Source organism: Aethalodelphis obliquidens, unplaced genomic scaffold, assembly GCF_003676395.1.
Source record: "Aethalodelphis obliquidens isolate GAN/ISIS:26980383/991018 unplaced genomic scaffold, ASM367639v1 scaffold1, whole genome shotgun sequence".
In the NCBI taxonomy this organism is placed as follows: Eukaryota; Metazoa; Chordata; class Mammalia; order Artiodactyla; family Delphinidae; genus Aethalodelphis; species Aethalodelphis obliquidens.
The window spans coordinates 73,393,312-73,414,621 of record NW_020837945.1 but is presented as its reverse complement, the minus strand read 5'-3'; the positions used below and the strand labels follow the sequence as shown (position 1 = coordinate 73,414,621).

Below are 21,310 nucleotides of genomic sequence, written 5' to 3'. Positions count from 1 at the left end.
TCATTCACTTAACTGCTCTACAATAATCCATGTAATATGTTACAATGTCTTTCTCCAGTCCTTCACTGATGGACTTCAGGGGTTTTTTCTAATTTTTACTATAAGAAATGATACAATGAACATCACTGGGCATGCTTTCCTGTACACATAAGCAAGAATTTAACTAGAACAGTGGTTCTCAAAGTGTGGTTCCAGGACCGGTACCATTAGCATCGCCTAAGAACTTAGTAGAAATGCAAATTCTCAGGTGCCACCCCAGACTGAACCAGAAACCGCAGCATGGGGCTGGGTGATCTGTTTTAGCAAATCTTCCAGGTGGTTTGATGCAAGCTACAGTTTGAGAAACACTGCTCTAGACTAGAACATGTCTCTAGAAATGGATCACTGGGTGCCTGGGTCTGCACATTTTAAGGTCCACCATACAACCCCAAAGAGCTCTCAAAGCAGTTTACCGATATATCTCCCAGCAGTGGCCTAGAGGCCTCCCCACCTCTTCACCTATACTGGCACTGTAAGACCATTTCCTTTTTGCTGAGCTGATGAATGGAAATGGTATCTCATTTTCAATTAAATTTGCATTTTCATGATTATTAAAGAGGTTTTTATCTACTTACTGTCTGCTTAGATTTCTTCTTCTTTCATTAATTTTATAATATGAAAATCACAGATTTAAAAACACAGACTTCAAGCTGAACCCGCTTGCTTCATCATTATGTTTATGAAATGGAAACCTAGACCAGAGTGTCAGTGTGTCCAGCTGTTCAGACACCTCCCTGGTCAGTGCCCTGCATCTTTGGCTTAGATCTCAGTCCCCAGGCCTCTCCCAGGACCAGCTTCTGGGTTGAGGCTCACACTCGTCTGCTATAACCACAGCTGTCACATCCTGAGCCCATCTGCCTGGGAACAATCCTCGCCTAAGAGTTAACGACAGGGAAAGCTCCTCTCCCCAGCCCAGCCCACCCCCGTGTGGCAGTAGGCCTAATTCAAGAGATCAAGGACAAAGCACCCTTAACAGGTCCAAAGTTTCAATCATGTATTCATCAGCCAGAAAAATATGTATTGCGTCAGCCGTGTGCCAGACACTGGGCTTGGCACGAGGGTGAGTGAGAACCATCAATTGACCTGCCCTCAGGGAGCAGACAGCTCCTTGGAAGAGAGACATTAAATGAACAGTTGCACAAATTAATGTAAACTGAAACTATCGCAAGTGCCAAGAAGGAGAGGTTGATGGTATGATGAGAATTGGTCAGGAGATCAGAGAAGGCTTCCCAAGGATACAATGACTCAGCTGAGAACGGGAAGAATTAGAGGAATTCTTTCTAGGACCACCCAGAATCCCCAGATCCTCAAAGCCCACCCCAGCCTTTCATGCACAGCTCTGATCCGGTGAAAGCTGAGAGAATGGGGCTGCTGGAACTGGGACCCCAGACGTGAGCCCAGGCCCACTCGAGTATCTTGGCTGGACATCCACACCCTGGCCTCCTCACCCAAGAGTCCCATGGGGTCTTGTGTCTGCCTCAGCAGAAGGACAAAGACAGTATTTCATCAGCCACCATCAAAAATCGGTGAACCCCGGAAAGATACTACTGCCCAGAGACTGGAGAACCCAGAGACAGCCCAGAGAACGCAGGTGGAAGATTGGCTGTTAGCTGGGTTTTTAGGCAGACACAGTCTAATTTGTGCTGTGAAGAAAGGAGGGAGGAATTAGTTTTCCACTAACACTGACCCTCCCACTTTTCAGGCTAGAGATCTCCTCCCCCATGAGTTTATTGTAATGCCTCTCTTCACAGTTTACAGTGATGCTGACAGGCTGATTCACTCCTGCCTGGGGGTCAGCAGAGGAGAGAAGTCGTCATCCCCGTCTCTCTCTCGGTTTCTCAAGGATCGTTATATAACATCTCTTCCTCCCCCTCCCCCTGTGAAATAGTGAAATGAGCATCTACTGCTTTGATTCCTAAACAGCACAGAGAACCAGCTCACTTCAGGGTCTAGAGTTCACTTCACAATGATCTTATTTAAAGCAACTTATTTTTTAAATGCCCACATTCTGCCCCTTGTGATGCAGAAGATTACACCTTCCTTTGGCTTTGGATAGGCAGTGTTTGGGGTGTATTAACCTGACTGGTGAAGCCAAGAGAATCCCTAGGGGGAAGCCAGAGCTGCAAGGTGGCTGAAGGGGATGCCTGGAGGGTGGGGCGCCTCGCCGGATGGGTGGGGAGGGAGTCAGCGGGTGGCAGGCCTACTGGCTGGTTGAGCTGGGAAGGGGCAGGGCCTTCTAATCTCTGTCACAGCATGACTGGCTTGGACGGGGACCAAAGGCAGGAGTGGGAAAACGGTTGCCTCGCTGTAGATGAGCACCAGACTGTCTCGGCGCTTATGGGCATTTCTTGCTGCATCTGTTCATTGAACCAAAACGTCCTGATCACAATGGCCATGCAAGCTTGTTGACATATTGGAATTCTGCATTCATGCAAGTCAGGCTTCGGCCTTCCATCCACCATCTGTGCCGGGTATTAATTAAAACAGTGGGTGAGGAGAGACTGTTTAATCGTCTGGGGGAGGGGTGGGGCTTATTTTTCAAAGGGATAGGGTTGCAGCTTGCAGGTTGAGCTAGTTTGCTTTTCAGAGTTCCAAATGGGCATTTGCGGTGCACCACTGTGCCCAGTGCCTTCTGCTGGCTTCCTGAGCACTGCTGAACACTAAGGTGTGTGTGCAGGTGCGTGTGATCGCGTACATGGGACCTGCACGTGCATGAGTGCTTGTGTGCTCGTGTGTGCGGTGCATTTGCACATCTGCGTCAGGTCCCAGCACCAGAGCGGCCACGCCCTCAGCCGATGCACTTGGCGGCCAAACAGGTTCCAGCTGCCCTTTGTTGCACTTAAAACACCAGAGAAGCTGCACTGCTCGCATGGATCACTTGAGACTGCAAGAGGGAAAGACTTGGTATTTGCGCTGACGTCCTTGTGGTGGTTAATACTAGGACTCTGTGATTTGCCTCGTGAGAACCTAATCCGGAGGCTAGGAATACTTCATTGCGATTGTCGCCAGCTCCTCCGCGAAGGGCTCAGGTCACTCTTCCCCGGTGAGTTATTTCGTTATTTGTCTCATTCTGAGCCGCAGCTCAGGATCATGGAAGGCGGGGCGACTCCCTGGAGGAGGATTTTACATGAAACGTGATGAAATGGAGCCGCCCTCACCCCGGAACTGTACAGGACACCGGGGCCCTAAAGGCAGGAGCCCAGGCCTGGTCACTGTGAACTCTGGGGTCTGGGCCCTGACCCACCATGTGATTGAAAACTTAACCCCACGTCCACCCCTCCCAGCCTGTCTTGGGAACTGTTTTCTCATTTGCAAGATGAAGGGGTTGACTTGTGTCCTTTCTAAGGTCCCTCTATCTACCAGGCTCTAGGGCTGGTCCACAAAATGGTCCTTTCTAAGGTCCCTCTATCTACCAGGCTCTAGGGCTGGTCCACAAAATGGAAGTAGTCTGCTTTTTTTGGTGGGAATCACAGACTCCTAAAACTGTTAGAGCTGGAAAGGACCTTAGCCCAACTCCTAGCCCAACCCCACAATTCCTGGAAGTCAGCAACTTGTCAGAGCAAATCAAGGCAGAGTAGACAGAATTACCTACTTTGGGATAGACTAGGACCATCCTGGCCCCTTGATGCTCTCTTGAATGCATTTCTTTTCCGAGAGGTGACAGCTCACATCCCCTCAGCTTTGGTCAGGTCTCGGCTAAGGCCTCAGCCCTTTCCCAGACTCCCATTCCCTCTTTGAGTCCCCTCCCCCCAGCACCAGGTGTACTTTCTTATCATAGCATCTGAAATCCTGGGGGGTCTTGTTTCACCAAGCGTGGTCCTCAGCCGTAGCAGGATCACCTGGGAGCCTGATGGAAAGGCAGACCATCAGGCCCAATTTGGATCTTTTAACTAGATCCCCAGGTGATTCACTGGCACGTTAAGCTTGAGAGCTGCTGTCTTAGGGACGTCTAATCCGTTCTGTGTCTATTCTATTTACCGGTCTGTCTCCCCAAATAGTGAATAATTTAAGGATAGGGTCCGTGGCTCCTTCATTTTTGCATCCTGGGGCTAAGAATGCTCCCTGATGCAAAATAGGTTTTCAACAGTATTGAAGAAATAAATGATTGAAATGAGCCTGTGCAGGCTTTTTGAAGGCAGTGAACTTGGCACCGAATCTGAAAGGGATTCGAACCTGGCAGGGATGGACATAAAAAAGTGGGGATCTGGGAACTAGACCCCCTGCCCAGAGACAGGGGTTTAAGGATTGGCCTGGTTGGAAGGGAGGGTACGGCATGAAAAAGCATGAGAGGAGGTGGAAAGTGTGGGGGAAGGATGTCAAGGAGTTGAAAGACAGACAGCTAGATCAGGATGTTTGGGACAGCTCTATCTACCCATCTCACATCTACCTCCTCCAATCTCATTTGCTATTGTTCAATTAACTTTCAACCCAGATGAGCATAATGGTTAGAAATGAGGCCGTGGGCCAGAAAGACTGGGTTCAAAGCCCAGATTCACCACAAAAAGAACGCTGTGTAATCTTAGGCAAATCACTGAACCTCTCTATGCATCAGTTTTCTCATCTGTCAAATGGGGACCACATTCAATTAAAAAAACAAGTTCAAAAAAATTTTTTTAACAAAACAAAATGAGGATCACAGAAGTACCTTCCTCAAAGTGTCCCCGTGAAGATCGAATGAGATGATACAATGCATTGGCACAGTGCCTGGCATGAAGAAAAGGCTCGATGGAGATGAGATGATTCTAAGTAAAAGAATAAACTCTAAGCACCAGCTTGCTTGTCCAGCTTGAGAGTTTGGTACCAGGCTCTCTAAACCTGCAGGCTCTAAACCTTGCTCTTGCAACAAAGGCTACCATCTTCCCTCCCACTGGCCCTCTAGGCCCACTCAGACACTCTTCTTTCCCTGAGAGCCTCAGATTTGTATTTCTCAGGAGGGTTTTTCCTCTAGGCTCCAGGAGTCCTCACTTCCCAGAGGAGAAGACTGTACTATCCACTCACCTCTTTTGATTGTAGGGCAGGAGTGATTTTTGACTGAGGGGCAGTTCATGGCATGGCTTTGCCCAGGCCACAAAGCCCAGTCGATGGCTCCCAGCCCCTGCCACCCAAATGCATTGCCTTTATATTGGCAACTGACAAGAAGTCTGGAACACATTTGATTCATTGGAGTAGGGAAAGCCTGGCAGCACCAGAGAGGGGTTTTCCTAGCTGCCTCCCATTATGTCCAAGATTCTGAAGCAGGGCCACCCACCTACAGTCCTGCAGCTGGGACACACTGGAGTCTGTGTGAGTGGCACCCTCCCACCCAGAGTTGAGCAGTGCACAACTCGAGCAGCTGTACACAGTGTTCCGCTCCCCGAGGGCAATTCATATCGTGTTCTTTGTGAATAATTTAAGAGCCTTAGGAACAGCTGTGCAAGTGTTGGGCATGGGCAGTTCAAAGTGGTCCCAGATCTGTTCTTTTGAAACAGTCCCTGCCATTTTAAGTGATATTCTGGGAAAAAGCATATCGATCTCCATCCCAGGCACCTAGGAGAGGGGAGAGCTGGGGTAAAGGACACAGCACGAGACGTTCTAAACTGTGCACTCAGCTTGTTCCTTTCTGGGGCCCTGCCCCTGGGCTTCAGATTGCAGGTGGGTCTGCCATCAGCCGAGCACAGGGGTTACATTCTCTGAGATGCTTTGTTCGGAGGTGTGAGCGTGAGGGCTGAGAAGAAAGCCCAATGCTGAAGACAGCTGCAAACCATTCCATCAGCACCAGCCAATGGCTTTGGTACCATTTGTCCCAAATAACCTGACAAATGTGCCCTGCGCCTTCCCAGAGTCTTCTCCAAGATAATGGCCTCCCCACTCTCCTTGTCTAATGAGGCTCTTCTCACAGTTGAATCTGTATGGCGATGGAGAAATGGTGGCCCATTTATTCTTAATGTTACTGAAAAATACCAGTAATTATACAATGACTGCAGAAAAATCACATCTAAGTAAATGAAGAGAGGAATGATTTTTATTACATTTCCCCAGTGAATATGTAATTACTGGCTATAGAAGTACCTTCCCGACTCACAAAATGACCTCCTTTTGTCCTTGTGAAAAGAGATGAGATGTGTGCTCATTTGTGCAGGCCAGGTAGCCTGAGAAATCTGGGGTACACTACCCTCCTTATTCCTCCCAAATTACGCTGCTCCAGCCTGAGTCAGCTGGTAGGATGAGCCCCGTCCCCTTATGCCTGGAGACTTGCACCTGGGGATGAGAGGTGGGGGCAGGGAAGAGTCTAGGTATAAGGGTCACCTCTGTACCTCTGCACACACACCCACCCATCTTGGGGAGAAGCCTCCCATCCTTCCAGGCCAGAGCCAACGCTACCTCCTCTATGGAACCTTCCTGATGGCCCAAACTGTGCTCTGATTCGTTTCTAAAAGGAAGGAGAGGGATCCAGTGTGTCAGGAACTGCTGTTTGCCTCTTCCTCCTGGGCAGACAGCTAGAGTACTCCCCCTTGTAATAATCAGGTGTGGCCTGGTAACCGAGTCCTGGCCAGTGGAATGAGGAAGAGGTGAGAGCCACCGCCAAGCCTGACACATACCGATGTCCCGTGTGCGGTATTTGCTCTCGTCCCCTCCCCGCTCAGGGCCTCTGAGCAGTGAGGAGAGGAGGACACTGGGACCCTGAATGAGTGTGTGGAACCGAGGGCCCCACCCCGCCTTAGACTGTGCCATAAGTTACAATTTTGTTCCGTAAGAAATAAACTTGTATCGTGTTAAAGCCACTGAATTTGGGGATAGGTCACTTGTTACAGCAGCGAGGCTCTCCTAACTGATAAAAGCAGAGATCTGAGGCCCCTGGTAAGTCCAGTTCCCCACGGAGGCTGCCTCTCTGAGGTCCAGCTGTAGCTGAAACCAGTGAGTTGCCAAAAACCCTCTTCCTAATTTCCCACTTGTGATACCTCTTTCTTCAATTTCTCCCAGCCTGGCGCCCTCTACCTGCTCCTCACTGGGTCCGGACTCCCTCACACTCAGGTCTTGGTGACTCCATGGCCCCAGGTAAGCTCACATTTTCAAAGAAGTTGCTAGACAGGGCGATGTTTAACTCAAAGGCAGAAAGCGCTGAGTGTGGAATCTCAGGGCTGTGAGACCATTCGTTGAAGGTGATAATTTAGGGAAATGGGTCATTCCAAGCTCTCTCCAGTCACCCCAGACTCAGGCTCAAGGGGGTCAGACTAAAAGACCTCTTCTAAGAACCCCTTCTGCCCCCAGGACACTCTGCATTTTGTCGCCAGTTACTCCCATGCCACGTCCTCTTCCAGCCCCCTTTGCTCCCGTGCATTCCCAGGCCAAGGCTCCTCCAAGCCTCTGTCATCTGGTAGCACTGGTCTTGTGTGACATGAGGCTCAGTCGAGCTTTGGGAGGCAAACAACACTGCCCAAGCCACCAGAGGAGCCACGGCTGGTCACCGGACTCCACGCTAAGGCCCTTCATGGGTCAGTGTCCTGTCCCTGCCCTGAGGGGGCTTTGCCCAGGCCTCCTGGGTGCACTGACAAATGCATTGCCCATGGGGTGGGGGGCATCCTCTCCTGAAGCTTTACCTGCTGCTCGTTCTCCGAGGAGCAGAGCACCTAATCCAACCCAACCCTCGCCAAAACAGCTTCAGCCTCCAGATGAGGACAGTGGGAGAAAAACTATATGAATAACTTTTAGGTTTGTACAGTACTGTGCGGTTCCCGGAGTATTTTCATTAAAGACACAAGAGTGCCATGTTTCAGAGCAAATGTTCTGGAGTCAGACAGATCTGTGTTAAATCCCAGCCCCACCACTTGACCTTCAGCAGCTTCCATTACTGTTCAGAACCTTGTTTCCGTCATCTGCATCATGGGCATAATAACTGTACCTCCATCGTGAGAGCCGTGTGGGGATTCAATGACTTCATGTATCTAAGGGGCTTCGACCGATATTGGGTGCACAGTAAACACCATATTCATGTCTGCAGTTAGGATTGTTCATCTACCCATTCCTCTGTCTACTATTTGTTTTGATTTTCAAACGTCCTGAAAGACTGGCAGAAGGACTATCCCATTTTGCAGTGAAGAAAAATAGGCTTAGAGAAATTGTATGACTGTCCAAGGTCATGGACCCAGGCATTGGCTGAGGTCGGATAAGAGGCTGGTCTCGACCCTGAGACCAGTGCCTTTGCCCTTGCCCCTCGCTGCCGCCGTGTGAGTGTTGGGGCGTTTTTAGATCCCCTGGTCTGGGAAGGGCCCCTCTCCTTCTCTAGCAGGACGTGAGGCTCTGGAGCGCAGGAATCTTGTCCTCCATGTCTCAGGACCTCCCTGCCTCCTCTGGGGGCAGAGGACTGGGCTGCCGGCTCAGTCTATGGGACAATTTGGTAGCTTCGTGCTGCCCCCAGTGCTCTCATTTGTCTCTGCCTGGGAGACCCCAGACATCCTGAGCTTCCACCTCCCTGTCTCTTGCTGCCTGTCTCCTGAGGGCCAAAGGCCCGGGAGGGTGCTGTGCAGCCTGCAGGATCTGCCCACCCACCTCCCAGTGGGGAGCAGTGCACAGTCTGAAGCACGATGCTGCCCAGGACAACACAGAGCAAGGAGGCTTCTGCCAGCTCCCAGCATGGCAAGGACCACTAGGACTCCCCGGGCAAGAAGCAGGCCCCCTACCTGGACAGATTTGGGGCCCATCACCTTCTCTCACGTTTGAATCAGCCAGACAGGACTGGTCCCTAAATCACTGGATGGAGCGCTCCAGCTCTGCGCTATCGGCCCACGTAGGAGGGGCTTGGGGACTGCGAACACATCCGCCTACAGACCATCCTGGTGGTCTGGTCTAAGGCCACGGCCACCCAGATGGCCTCTTCCTCCCCACCTCTCCCTGACATTCTGTTTTCGAGGTCATCATCATGTCTCCAGTTTCACTTACCCTTTTGTTATTAGCCTTTTGTTATTAAGGACGAGTAAAAGAAGCAAAAATACACAAAGGATGGTTTGGGCAGCTCTAAATAGTTCTGACCCACATCCAACCATCAGTTCCCTCAAAGCATTTGTGAAAGGATCATAGAATCTCAGAGTCGCTTGTGCAAAACCTAAAAAAATAACAAAGAAGTTAACTTTCTCCTCATCTATCATTTGCCTATGATCTAACATTCAGGTCTAAAATTTCGACTGCTAAAACTTCGCTTCTGAAAAATCTTTTGCTCCACGGACCTTTCCTTCATAACACCTGACATATCTGGCTAGTTGAATCTAAAAATCAGGTGCTAAAAATTAGATAGGAAAAGAGAGGAACCACAGGAACCAAAGCAATTTTGGAAAAGAGCGAAGTTGGAGGATGTACACCCCCTGCCTTCAAGACTTCCTGTAGCAGATGACAGTGTGGTATTAATGAAAGGAGAGAGACTCAGATCAACGGGCAGAATAGAGAACCCAGAAATAGACCCACACGTGTACCATCGTTGAATTTCGTCAAGGGCACCAAGGCAATTCATAACACTTAACCACTATCGTGGTTTAAAATGATGTGTCTGCGTTTTAGTTAACGCCCTTCTCCCCTCCTAGGCCGCATGCCCAGAAAGGAGAAAGACTGTCTTGCTTGTTCGCATCTATGTCCTCAACACTTAACACAATTCGAGCGGCACAAACTCGAAGCATAGCGAATATGTTCTGAAGGAAAGACCGGAGAAGGCCGGCAGGAGAGCAGGCTTGATACTTTGGGCATGAATGGGATCTTTCTTCAAACTCAGACTTCTGTCAACACCCATGTAGCTATTCTTTTTTCTTCACATTTACAAGATATTGCATAATGCTTCATTCATTTTACAGCTCTCTTTACTTCAAAAATGCGTTTTTTTTTCAGTTACAAAGACATGAATACCGAAAGCAAGCGAGCCTTTGTACCATCTGCTCTGGCAGGAAGGGGTGCATTGTTAAGATGGCAAACCTTCACTTCAGCTCCACAATTTAATCAGCCCCAAGGAGCCCCTTGCAACTCCTTCTATCAGCTCATTGTGGTCTGGGTGAGGACATCTTCTGTCTTTTGTAAGGACATTTGTTATTGATTTACAGTTTACCCAGATAATTTAGGATGACCTCATTTCAAGAGCCTCAATTTAATTACAACTGTAAAGACTCTTTTTCCACATCAGGTCACATTGACAGGTTCTAGGGATCAGGATGTGGACATACCTCTTCAGAGGTCACCATTCAACCCACCGTACGCATGCAGCACCAAACTCACATCCGGGACCAGCAGCTCGTAACTGTGAGCCGGGCTGCTGCCTAGGTGTCAGTTAGCTAACACTTGTCTTCCACCAGGCGTGCTTCACAAACATCAAATTATATAATCCTCGAAGAGATCTGGGAGTAAGTATTATTATCCTATTTTATGTAAGTGGAGCTTGAGCTGCAGAAAGTTTGAGTGAGGTCTCAAGAACACGCAACCCCTAGGAATTAGAGCTGGGACTTAAAACCAGGCCAGTGAGGCAGAAGACCAGAGGTTTTTATCCACTTTTAGCAAAAGGAGGGTTTTATATGTTCAAGGAGAAAGCTGGGGCACTCAGCCTGCAGCTACAGAAAACTTGGGGGCGGTACTTCTCGTCCCTTCTCACTACCTCCTGCCAACCCCCATTGGGGTTCACCTGTGCCAACACCCCTGCACGGAGGAAAGGCCCTGGGCTGGGCCTATGCCACTCCCATCTGCTCCCCACTGCCCTGTCGGAAGTGAGGTCTCACACAGGCTCTGATGGCGGGCCTCTGGTAATGCTCCTCCAAAGAAAGAAGAAATGAGTGAATGGCAGCCATACCACTGGAGGAGTGACCGGCACAAGGAAGAATTTTCTAGCAATTTGCATTGCCCTCCAATGGCCTCACAGTGACCTCTCCCTGGAGATGTTCAAGCAGCGTCCAGATGACCACCTGTCAGGGGATACTGTCAGGGGCCTTGGCCCTCCCAGATGTGGCACTAGAGGACCACCAAAGGTCCAGCAGCCATAAGGCCTCTTATCATGTGGAAGAGGACACGAGCTATATCCGAAGCACTGCCTTCCTTCTCCAGGACCTGGGTGGCTCTCACTGACAGATGACACAGAAGGGAACCAGACACAGAGGAACACACACCGTACGTGTGATGGTTCAGATCCTCTAAAAACCAGATACCCGGGCTTCCCTGGTGGCGCAGTGGTTGAGAGTCCGCCTGCCGATGCAGGGGACAAGGGTTCGTGCCCCGGTCCGGGAGGATCCCGCATGCCGCGGAGCGGCTTGGCCCGTGCGCCATGGCCGCTGAGCCTGAGCGTCCGGAGCCTGTGCTCCGCAACGGGAGAGGTCACAGCAGTGAGAGGCCCGCACACCGTAAAAAAAAAAAAAAAAAAAAAAACCAGATACCAGCTTGAGTTTACACATACAAGAGATTTATGGGAGAATGGCTGTGAAGGATAAAAGGGAGAGAGCCAGGGATGGGGGAAGACCCTTTAGACCACAATGCAGGCCTGACCTGGGTAGGAGAGAGCCCTTGACCTTCAGGAGACATGTAGCAAGAGACAGGGAAGTGGGCTGCCCCCAGCCAATGACGAAGCCAACGGAAGGATCAGCATGGCCTCTTTCTTGTGATGAGGGACTCTACCAACAGGTAATTACTCAAGGATGCTCCACTGGGGGTCTGACACCCCTCCTCCCCAAATTCCCCCCCTCTCACCTCCCCTTCCAGGACAGGGCTGGGCTGCCTAGAGCTGCTGTGCCAGCCGCCAGTTCCCAACAGCAGCCCGTCCGGGTGGGTGCTCTTCACGCTGGGGCACAGCGGGGTGGCTTCCCCTGGCCCTGGTTCACTGCACTCACTCTTGACATCGCAGCTCCAGTCCTCCTCCCCTGACCCTGGCCGGCTGATCCGGAGCTCCATTTCCCTTCAGAGGGAGGAAAGCGTGGGGGGGAGGGAGAGCTGGGGCCCAGCCATCTGGGCTGTGCACTGTGAGCCTCGCCTGTCAGCCGAGGAGAGAGGCAAGAGCTTGGCCTGGAGCCTGACACCAGAGCAAGCCAGGCAGCTGCAGAGCCAAACTCCCCCCTGCACAGTTTAGGAGCATCAAGCGCCCCATTTCACAGGCCGAACAAGACAGCCTCCTCTCTCCACCATTCCGTAGCGTTCCCGGAGCCCGCCTGCCCCTGAGATAAGGGACCCTGGGAAATCAAGACAGCAGAGTGTGCCACCCTGAGCACCTACTGCGGGTCAGGCCCTGCTGTTTAGCAAATGTTCGTGGAGCCCCTGCTGTGTGCCAAGGAAGGAGAAAACACAGGCCCTCCTGTGTTGGGAGGTAATTGCTCAACACAGGAGCTCAGGTACCTGGCACCCGCCTCGGGCCCTGTGTTTACCACGGGCAACACAGAGGGGAAGCAGGCACATCGTCCCTGTGCTCAGACAGCTTGGCAGATCCAGGCGCTTGCCTTTAATACAGGAGGGTCAGGAGATGTCTGAGGGGTTCTGAGGAGGGAGAGACAGGAGCAGAGGAAGAGCTCAGGCTGACAGGAGAGCTGAGCTGAATCAGCGGCCAAAGAAGTAAAGCTGACCCCTGCTCTCAGAGCAAATGTTCTGGAGAAGGGCTTCTCTCTCCCCAGGGCGGGTGGCCCTGGCTCTGCATTCTAGGTCCCTCCCCCGTTTGCACAGCCTTGAAGAAGCAGAAGGGGCAGCATATATGTCCCCCAGCTGGGGCTTAACCTACTCTAAGGCTGGTAAGCACATGGGCATGTCAGAAACTACCCATCTCTCCAAAATTCAGGGGTCAGGCAGGATCACAGATCAAAGCCCCTACTTCTGAGCCTTGGTTCTTTTCTCAGAATACTCCCAATTTCAGCCAGATTTACACAGTGAAGAATTGCCACAGGTCCAGGCCAGGGACGATGCAGATGACCCTATTATAATGACTGGGGTTATTTGATCTCCCTATCTTTATAGGATAGATAGGTCGAAGCATTGTTAAATACCATTAACTATTCTTACGAGCTGGTAAACATGGGTGGTTACATGCAAGGCTGCCTCCAGAAGCCAGGTTATTACTTGACCCCCTGTATCTGTCCTCCTTGGATGTTTCAGTCTCCCTCATCTGGAGCACCTGGCCGTAGCAGGCTAAGCATCTCAGACAGCTTTACATTTGCAACATGGGAATCTAGCTTTCTGCTACTGGGGACTGCAGTATCTACAGTGACTCAGATCATTTTCACAGCTTTTAAATATTTTCTCCCAGATCACCCAAAGTATGTGATAGGAAACGACGCAGTGTTAAATTGGTCCAATATCTCACACCAGATGTTTCAACAAGAAAAGAAATATACTTAAGAAAATATAGGGAGAACACACGGTTTGCTTTGCCAAATGGAAACTGTTCCTCCCCCAAGGTTCCCTCAGCATCTTTCGGGGCAGGGAAGGCTTTGTGAGAAACTGTTACTTCTCCAGGAGGTGAGAGCCCTGGCTTCAGATAGGATCTCTGGCAGGAAATGAATGGAGCATTTCATAAATGTATTTTTTCACTCAGCACTGCTCAGAAGGTACAGAGCCAATCTAACCAGGACTGTGCTATGCCTCCAATTATAGGTTACATCAGGCCTCAGTGCCCAGCCTCGTCTCCTGATGGTATCTCACACCCAGCACTGTGATCACAGTGCAGTTTTATGTACTGTAATGTCCCCACCATGCTGCCCAGTGCTCAGGAGAGGCTGCCTCTATGGAGCTGCCATACTTGGTATTTTTAAGGTTGACTTCAAGGGCCTAATAAAGGCCCCTTTGACCGGTCCAGATTGTGCTGACGTCTTTCTCTGAAGCTTTACTACACCTGAGTCTGCACCTAAAAATGCAGCTCCTAACCAGAGGCTGGAAGGGCTAGAACGGGCCATGGGGATCAAACAACCCCCCCTTCCCACTCCACTCCTCCATCGCCCATTCTCTGCTCAATAGCCCCAAGGAGAATTTTCCAGACTCTGAGCACCTGCATCAGTGGGTACTCGCGACCTCATGAGGGAGGGAGGTTGGTCCTCAGGCAGGTCTAACTGTGGGGAGTGGCTGCACAGTGTTAGGCCAAGACGTGTCCCCCTTTAATTTCCACTCATGGCTCATGGTTCCACCTCTGGCAGCCACACGATTCTAACCCTTCTTCCATCTGACAACTTCTCTGGGGCCCTGGCTAAAGAGCTCCTTTTCTTTCTATAATCCAGCCCTCCGTCAAATGCCACTGATTCTCCTCTAGTTACTTAGCTACCTTTTCTCATCAAGTGGACTCAGGCTCTGGCCTTTTCTTTACTTCCTTCATGTTCTGCCTGGCCTCCAACTCCCACGTCTTTCTCACTGTAAACCCCGTACAGGGTCAAGCACACAGTAAACGCCCACCATGCAGATGCCCGGCAAACTCAGCACCCTCTGCAGGAAGCCACGTCGAACGCTGGCTCATCTTCTTCTGAGGCCCTTTGAATGATGTAGGGCCAATTGAGAAGCAGGGTGAGACTATATCAAGTGCTCTGAAGGCCTCATAGCAAACACAAAGCCAGGCCAATCCTGAGCTCCGAAGTCCACGGTGGATAAATGAGACCCTCGTGCTAGCCCATAGCAGAGGTCCCCTTGGATCTGAGCCTCAGCAGGGACCCCCAGACATCAACAGTCAACAACCTGAGTGAGGCCTGTTTTCTTGCTGCAGCTTAGATGGTGAGGGATCTTCAGAATTGCTTAGAATTGAGGGTTTTTTTTGCAAATGAACGTTCACAAGAATATAAAACAACTCCAGCAAAGCTTCACAGGATGACACTCCGGCAGGAGGCCTAAGGCCCACAGCTGATCTTCCCTCACCCCTCAGAGGTCCCTGAGAATCATTATTGGAACCCTGGGGTTCCACGGAACACAGTGTGAGAACCGACACTCCAGATCTTGCTCTGTAACTTGGAATTTGTGGAGGCCCTGCAAAACCACCAAACATTCATGTCTCACATCTCCTGCACCTATTAGAAGATAGGACAACTCAGACTCAGAGACCTCTGGGGTTGGAGAGAATCAGAGACATCTGGACAAACTCAACTTGACAGGGAAGGAAATCAAAAACCCCAGCTGGAGAAAGAACCCATGTAAGATGCAGAGTAAGTGGTAGCAGAGCAGGACAGCAGCCCAGGGTGGAGAAGGAAGAGGCGCCCTCACTGAATGAGAGATGGGAAAGCCCTGAAGCAGCGTTTTGGCCCTGGGAAAGTGACCACCAGAGACCTGCAATGTCCCTTCTGTGCTCTCTCTCAGGCTCCAGGGCCCCATGGTGCCCCTCAATGCCAATCACCTCCCTCCACGGTGCTCTGGCCAGGCCTGCCCTATGGACCACTGCTCTTCCCTGCCTCGTCCTGTCATCTGAGTCTACTCTGTTTCCATCCCTTTGGCATCCTCCTCTCCATAAGTTAAACTGATCCATGTTAAAAAGCCTGAGAGGCCTGTTATCTCTCAAATAACAGACACAATTTTGGGGCAAATTTGTCTTTTCTTTGAATTATCTAATTCAATGGTATACATTTGTTCATAAAACCCTCTTATTATCTTTGTATCTGCAGCATCCACAATGATGGCCCCTTTTTCATTCCTGATGTGGGTTATTTGAGTTTTTTCTCATGTTTTCTTTAGTAGCCCTGCCATTTGTTTGTCTATTTTACTATTTTCTGCAAAGGTCATTATTTCTATTTCATTGATTTTTTTTCAGTTATAAAGATCTATTTTCCATTTTATTACATAAAATGCAGTATGCTATACACAATATTTTGGACCCTGACAAATTGCTTTCCATATTTGGATATATAAATTTGCACTACACCAGCAATGTTTGAGAGTGGCTGTTTCCCTACACTGATCACAACAGAGCATATGATCAGTCTTTTGGGCTTTAGCCAGTCTGATAGTGTAACTGAGCAAGCAGGCTCATTACCCTCTGCCAAACAGAAAGACCAAACACATAAGCAGTGGTCTATTACAGAGAAAATAACTTATTGAAGGGCAGCCAAGCAAGGAGGCTCAAATCTGTCACCCCAATCAGCTTTTGAATGGGGGTAAGGAATAGGAGGGTGTTGGGGCTAAGAAATGGTTGGTAGAAGGGTAAGGGAGAAATTTCAAGAGTCCTCTGTGCAGGTGCAAATGTCTTTTGTGTCTTTTCATTGGTTGCATGTGCAAATTTGAGGCGGGGGGGGGTTGGGTTCAAAGTGTTGCATGTGGTGGATTTTCAGCCTGTGACATCCAAACTTCATTGGTCAGTCTTTCCTGTCCTTCAATGCTCCTATGCGATGCTCAAAGGAAACTATCAGGAAGTTGTTTCCTTATTTTCAGTTTCCTTGGTATTCTGCAAAGCAGCTCAGAAATCTCAGTTAATCATTTCTTGCTAGTGGATGTGGAGCATGGTTTGATAGTCAACAAGCTGTTATTTTTCAAGATAGCTCAGAAGTCCCAGCCAGTCACCTCCTACTTCAACCCAGTGGAAGTGGGGCACAGTCTCAGTAGGTTTTATAAAATGGCATTTCAATATAGTTTTAAATTTTCTCTTATTATTAGGTTGCATAACTTTTAAAAATAAAAATTGTATATATTTAAAATGCACAACATGATGATTTAATATACATACATAGTGAAATTATTACTACAGTCAAGCTAGTCAACGTATCCTCTCCTCACAGTTACCATTTATGTGTGTGATGAGAATACCTGAAAATCTACTCTTCTAGCAAATTTCCAGTATTCAGTAGAGTATTACTAACTATAATCATCATACTGTTAGATCTCCAGACTTATTCACCCTACATGACTGCAACTTTGTACCCTTTGACCAACATCTCTCTCTTTTCCCCTGCCTCCCTGATCCTGGTAATCACCATTCAACTCTCTGCTTCTATGTATTCAACTTTTCTAGTTTCTACATAAAAGTGTTTTTTTTTCTTTCTGTATCTAGCTTATTTCATTTAGCATAAAGACTGCAAAGTTCACTCACATTGAGGCAAATGGCAGGATACCCTTCTTTTTTAAGGCTGAATTTTATCTATCTATCTATATATATATATGACATTTTCTTTGTCCATTCATCTGTTGACAGGTACTTAAGTTGTTTCTATATCTTAGCCATAATACTGCAGTGAGCTTGGGAGTGTAAACACCTCACAGGTACTGATTTCATTTCCTTTGGGTGTATAACCAGAAGAGGGATCATATGGACATTTAGTTTGCTTCCATGTCTTGGCTATTGTATATAGTGCTGCTATGAACACTGGGATGCATGTATCCTTTCAAACCATGGTTTTCTCTGGATATATACCCAGGAGTGGTATTGCTGGATCAGAAGCTTTTGCACAGCAAAGGAAACCATAAACAAAATGAAAATACAACCCACAGAATGACAGAAAATATTTGCAGACAATGTGATGACAAGGAATTAACCTCCAAAACTTACAAACAGCTCATGCAGCTCAATATCAAAAAAAAAAAAAAACCCAATCAAAAAACGGGCAGAAGACCCAAATAGACATTTCTTCAAAGAAGATATACAGATGGCCAAGAGGCACATGAAAAAATGCTCAGCATCACTAATTATTAGAGAAATACAAATCAAAACTACAATGAGATATCACCTCACACCAGTCAAAATGGCCATCATCAAAAAGTCTACAAAAAATAAATGCTGGAAAGATTGTGGAAAAAAGGAACCCTCCTACACTGTTGGTGGGAATCTAAATCAGTATGGCCACTATGGAGAACAGTATGGAGGTTCCTTAAAAAAACTTAAACTAGAGCTACCATATGATGTGATTTTAAAAGGAACTTTTTTTAACTTTCCCTTTCTGATATTTCATTGTTAGTGTAAAGAAACCAATTTCTATATGTTAACCTTATATCCTGCTACCTTGCTGAATTTATCAGTTCTAGTAGTTTTTGTGTGGAGTCTTTAGGGTTTTCTCTATATAATATCATGTCATCTGCATATAATGACAATTTTACCTCTTCTCTTCCAATTTGTATACATTTATTTCTTTTTCTTGTCTGATTGCTGTGGCTAGGACTTCTAATACTATGTTGAACAGAAATGGTGAGAGTGGGCATCCTTGTCTTGTTCCAGATTTTAGCAGGATGGTTTTCTGCTTTTCACCATTGAGTATTATATTGTCTGTGAGTTTGTCATAAGTAGCTTTTATTATGTTGAGTCATGTTCCCTCTATACCCACTTTGGTAAAAGTTTTTATCATGCATGGATGTTGAATTTTGTCAAATGCTTTTTCAGCATCTATTGAGATGATCATGTGGTTTTTGTCATTTCTTTTGTTGATGTGTTTTATCACATTGATTGATTTGTGTATGTTGAACCATCCTTGTGAAATTGAGATGAATCCCATTTGGTCATGGTGTACGATTTTTTTAATGCGTTGTATTTGGTTTGCTAATACTTTGTTGAGAATTTTTGCATCTATATTTATCAAAGATATTGGCCTGTAATTTTCTTTTATGGTGGTATCTTTGGTTTTGGTATCAGGGTGATGGTGACTTCATAGAATGTCTTTGGGAGTGTTCCCTCCTCTTCAGTCTTTTGGAAGAGTTTGAGAAGGATCAATAAAAGTTCTTCTTTGCATGCTTGTTAAAATTCCCCAGTGAAGCCAGCTAGTCCTGGACTATTGTTTGCAAAAAGTTTTTTGTTTTTTTACAGATTGTACTTCACGTCTAGGTCTGTTCAAATGATCTATTTCTTCTTGATTAAGTTTTGGTGGGCTGTATGTTTCTAGAAACTTGTCCATTTCTTCTAGGTTGTCAAATTTGTTGACATATAATTGTTCATAGTATCCTCTCTTGTTACTTCTCTTCTGTCATTTCTTACTTTGTTTTCTTGGGTCCTCTCTCTTTTCTTCTTGGTAAACCTGGCTAGAGGTTTGTCGATTTTGTTTACCTGCTAGTGTTAGAGGGTTTCCTGCAGAGGCGCGGGGTGGCTGTGTCTCACTGTGGGGACAACGACACTGGCAGCAGAAGTTCTGGGAAGTACTCTTTGGTGTGAGCATTCCCAGAGTCCGCCATTAGCCCCACCAAAAACCCAGGTAGGCTCCAGTACTGGGTCGCCTCAGGCCAGACTTCATTAATTAATTTTTTACAATTTTATTTTAGTATAGTTGATTTACAATGTTGTGTTTCAGGTGTACAGCAAAGTGAATCAGTTATACATACACATATATCTACTCTTGTTTAGATTCTTTTCCCATATGGGCCATTACAGAGTATTGAGTAGAGTTCCTTGTGCTATACATTAGGTCTTTATTAGTTTTTTTTTTTTTTTTTTGCAGTACGCAGGCCTCTCACTGTTGTGGCCTCTCCTGTTGCGGAGCATAGGCTCCAGACGCTCAGGCTCAGTGGCCATGGCTCACGGGCCTAGCTGCTCCATGGCATGTGGGATCTTCCCGGACTGGGGCACAAACCTGCATCCCCTGCATCGGCAGACGGACTCTCAACCACTACGCCACCAGGGAAACCCCGAGTTATCTATTTTATATATATTGTGTGTAAATGTCAATCCAAGTCTCCCAGTTTTTTCCTACCCCCCCTTCCCCCCATGCTGACCATAAGTTTGTTTTCAACATCTGTGACTCTATTTCTGTTTTGTGAGTAAGTTCATTTGTACCATTTTTTTAGAATCCACGTATAAGCGATACCATATGATATTTGTCTTTCTCTGTCTGACTTACTTCACTCAGTATGACAAACTGTAGGCCCATCCATGTTGCTGCAGATGGCATTATTTTGTTCTTTTTTATGGCTGAGTAATACTCCATTGTATATATGTACCACATCTTCTTTATCCATTCCTCTGCCGATGGACATTTAGGTCACTTCCATGTCCTGGCTATTGTAAATAGTGCTCCAATGAACATTGGAGTGCATGTATCTTTTCAAATTATGGTTTTCCCCAGGTATATGCCCAGGAGTGGGATTGCTGGATCATATGGTAGCTCTATTTTTAGTTTTTTAGTGAAGCTCCATGCTGTTTTCCATAGTGGCTGCACCAATTTACATTCCCACCAACAGTGTAAGAGGGTTCCCTTTTCTCCACACCCTCTCCAGCGTTTATTATTTGTAGATTTTTTGATGATGGCATTCTGACCAGTGTGAGGTGATATGTAGTTTTGATTTGCATTTCTCTAATAATTAGTGATGTTGAACATCTTTTCACGTGTTTTTGGCCATCTGTATGTCTTATGCCCTTTTTTTAATTGTGTTGTTTGTTTGTTTGTTTTTGGTATTGGGCTGCATGAACTGTTTGTATATTTTGGATATTAATCCTTTGTCCATTGATTCATTTGTAAATATTTTCTCCCATTCTGAGAGTTGTCTTTTCATTTTGTTTATGGTTTCCTTTGCTGTCCAAAAGCTTTTAAGCTACATTAGGTCCCATTTTTGTGTTTATTTTCATTACTGTAGGAGGTGGATCAAAAAAGATCTTGCTGCAGTTTAAGTCAGAGAGTGTTCCACCTATGTTTTCCTCTAACAGTTTTATACTATCTGCCTTACATTTAGGTCTTTAATCCATTTTGAGTTTATTTTTGTATATGGTGTTAGGGAGTGTTCTAATTTCATTCTTTTACATGTAGCTGTCCAGGTTTCCCAGCACCACTTATTGAAGTGGTCTTTTCTCCATTGTACATTCTTGCCTCCTTTGTCATAGATTAGGTGACCATAGGTGCATGAGTTTATCTCTGGGCTCTCTATCCTGTTCCAAAAATCTATATTTCTGTTTGTGTGCCAGTAGCATACTGTTTTTATTACTGTAGCTTTGTAGTATAGTTTGAAGCCAGGGAGCCTGATTCTTCCAGCTCCATTTTTCTTTCTCAAGATTGTTTTGGCTATCTGGGGTCTTTTGTGTTTCCATACAAATTGTGCAATTTTTTGTTCTAGTTCTATGAAAAATGCCATTGGTAATTTGATAGGGATTGCACTGAATTTGTAGATTGCTTTAGATAGTAGAGTCATTTTGACAATATTGATTCTTCCAATCCAAGAACATGGTATACCTCTCCATCTGTTTCTGTCATCTTTGCTTCCTTTCATCAGTATCTTATAGTTTTCTGAGTACAGGTCTTTTATCTCCTTAAGTAGGTTTATTCCTAGGTATTTTACTCTTTTTGATGTGATGGTAAATTGGATTGTTTCCTCAATTTCTCTTTCTGATCTTTCATTTTTAGTGCATAGGAATGCCAGAGATTTCTGTGTATTAATTTTGTATCCTGCATCTTTACCAAATTCATTGATGAGTTCTAATAGTTTTCTGGTA

General features: G+C 47.0%; 1 long non-coding RNA gene across 3 annotated transcripts in view; it reads left to right on the top strand.

The window, feature by feature from the left end:
• The first annotated feature begins 2,713 nt into the window (after positions 1–2,713).
• Positions 2,714–21,310, top strand: part of LOC113621526 (uncharacterized) — a 52,189-nt gene continuing 33,592 nt past the window's right edge. The window contains exons 1-2 of one of the 3 annotated variants that reach the window (XR_003433214.1): positions 2,714–3,082; positions 7,000–7,074. This is a non-coding gene — a long non-coding RNA (uncharacterized LOC113621526). The remainder of the gene's footprint in view (positions 3,083–6,999; positions 7,075–21,310) is intronic. The other 2 variants (XR_003433210.1, XR_003433211.1) reach the window with 2 other exon arrangements.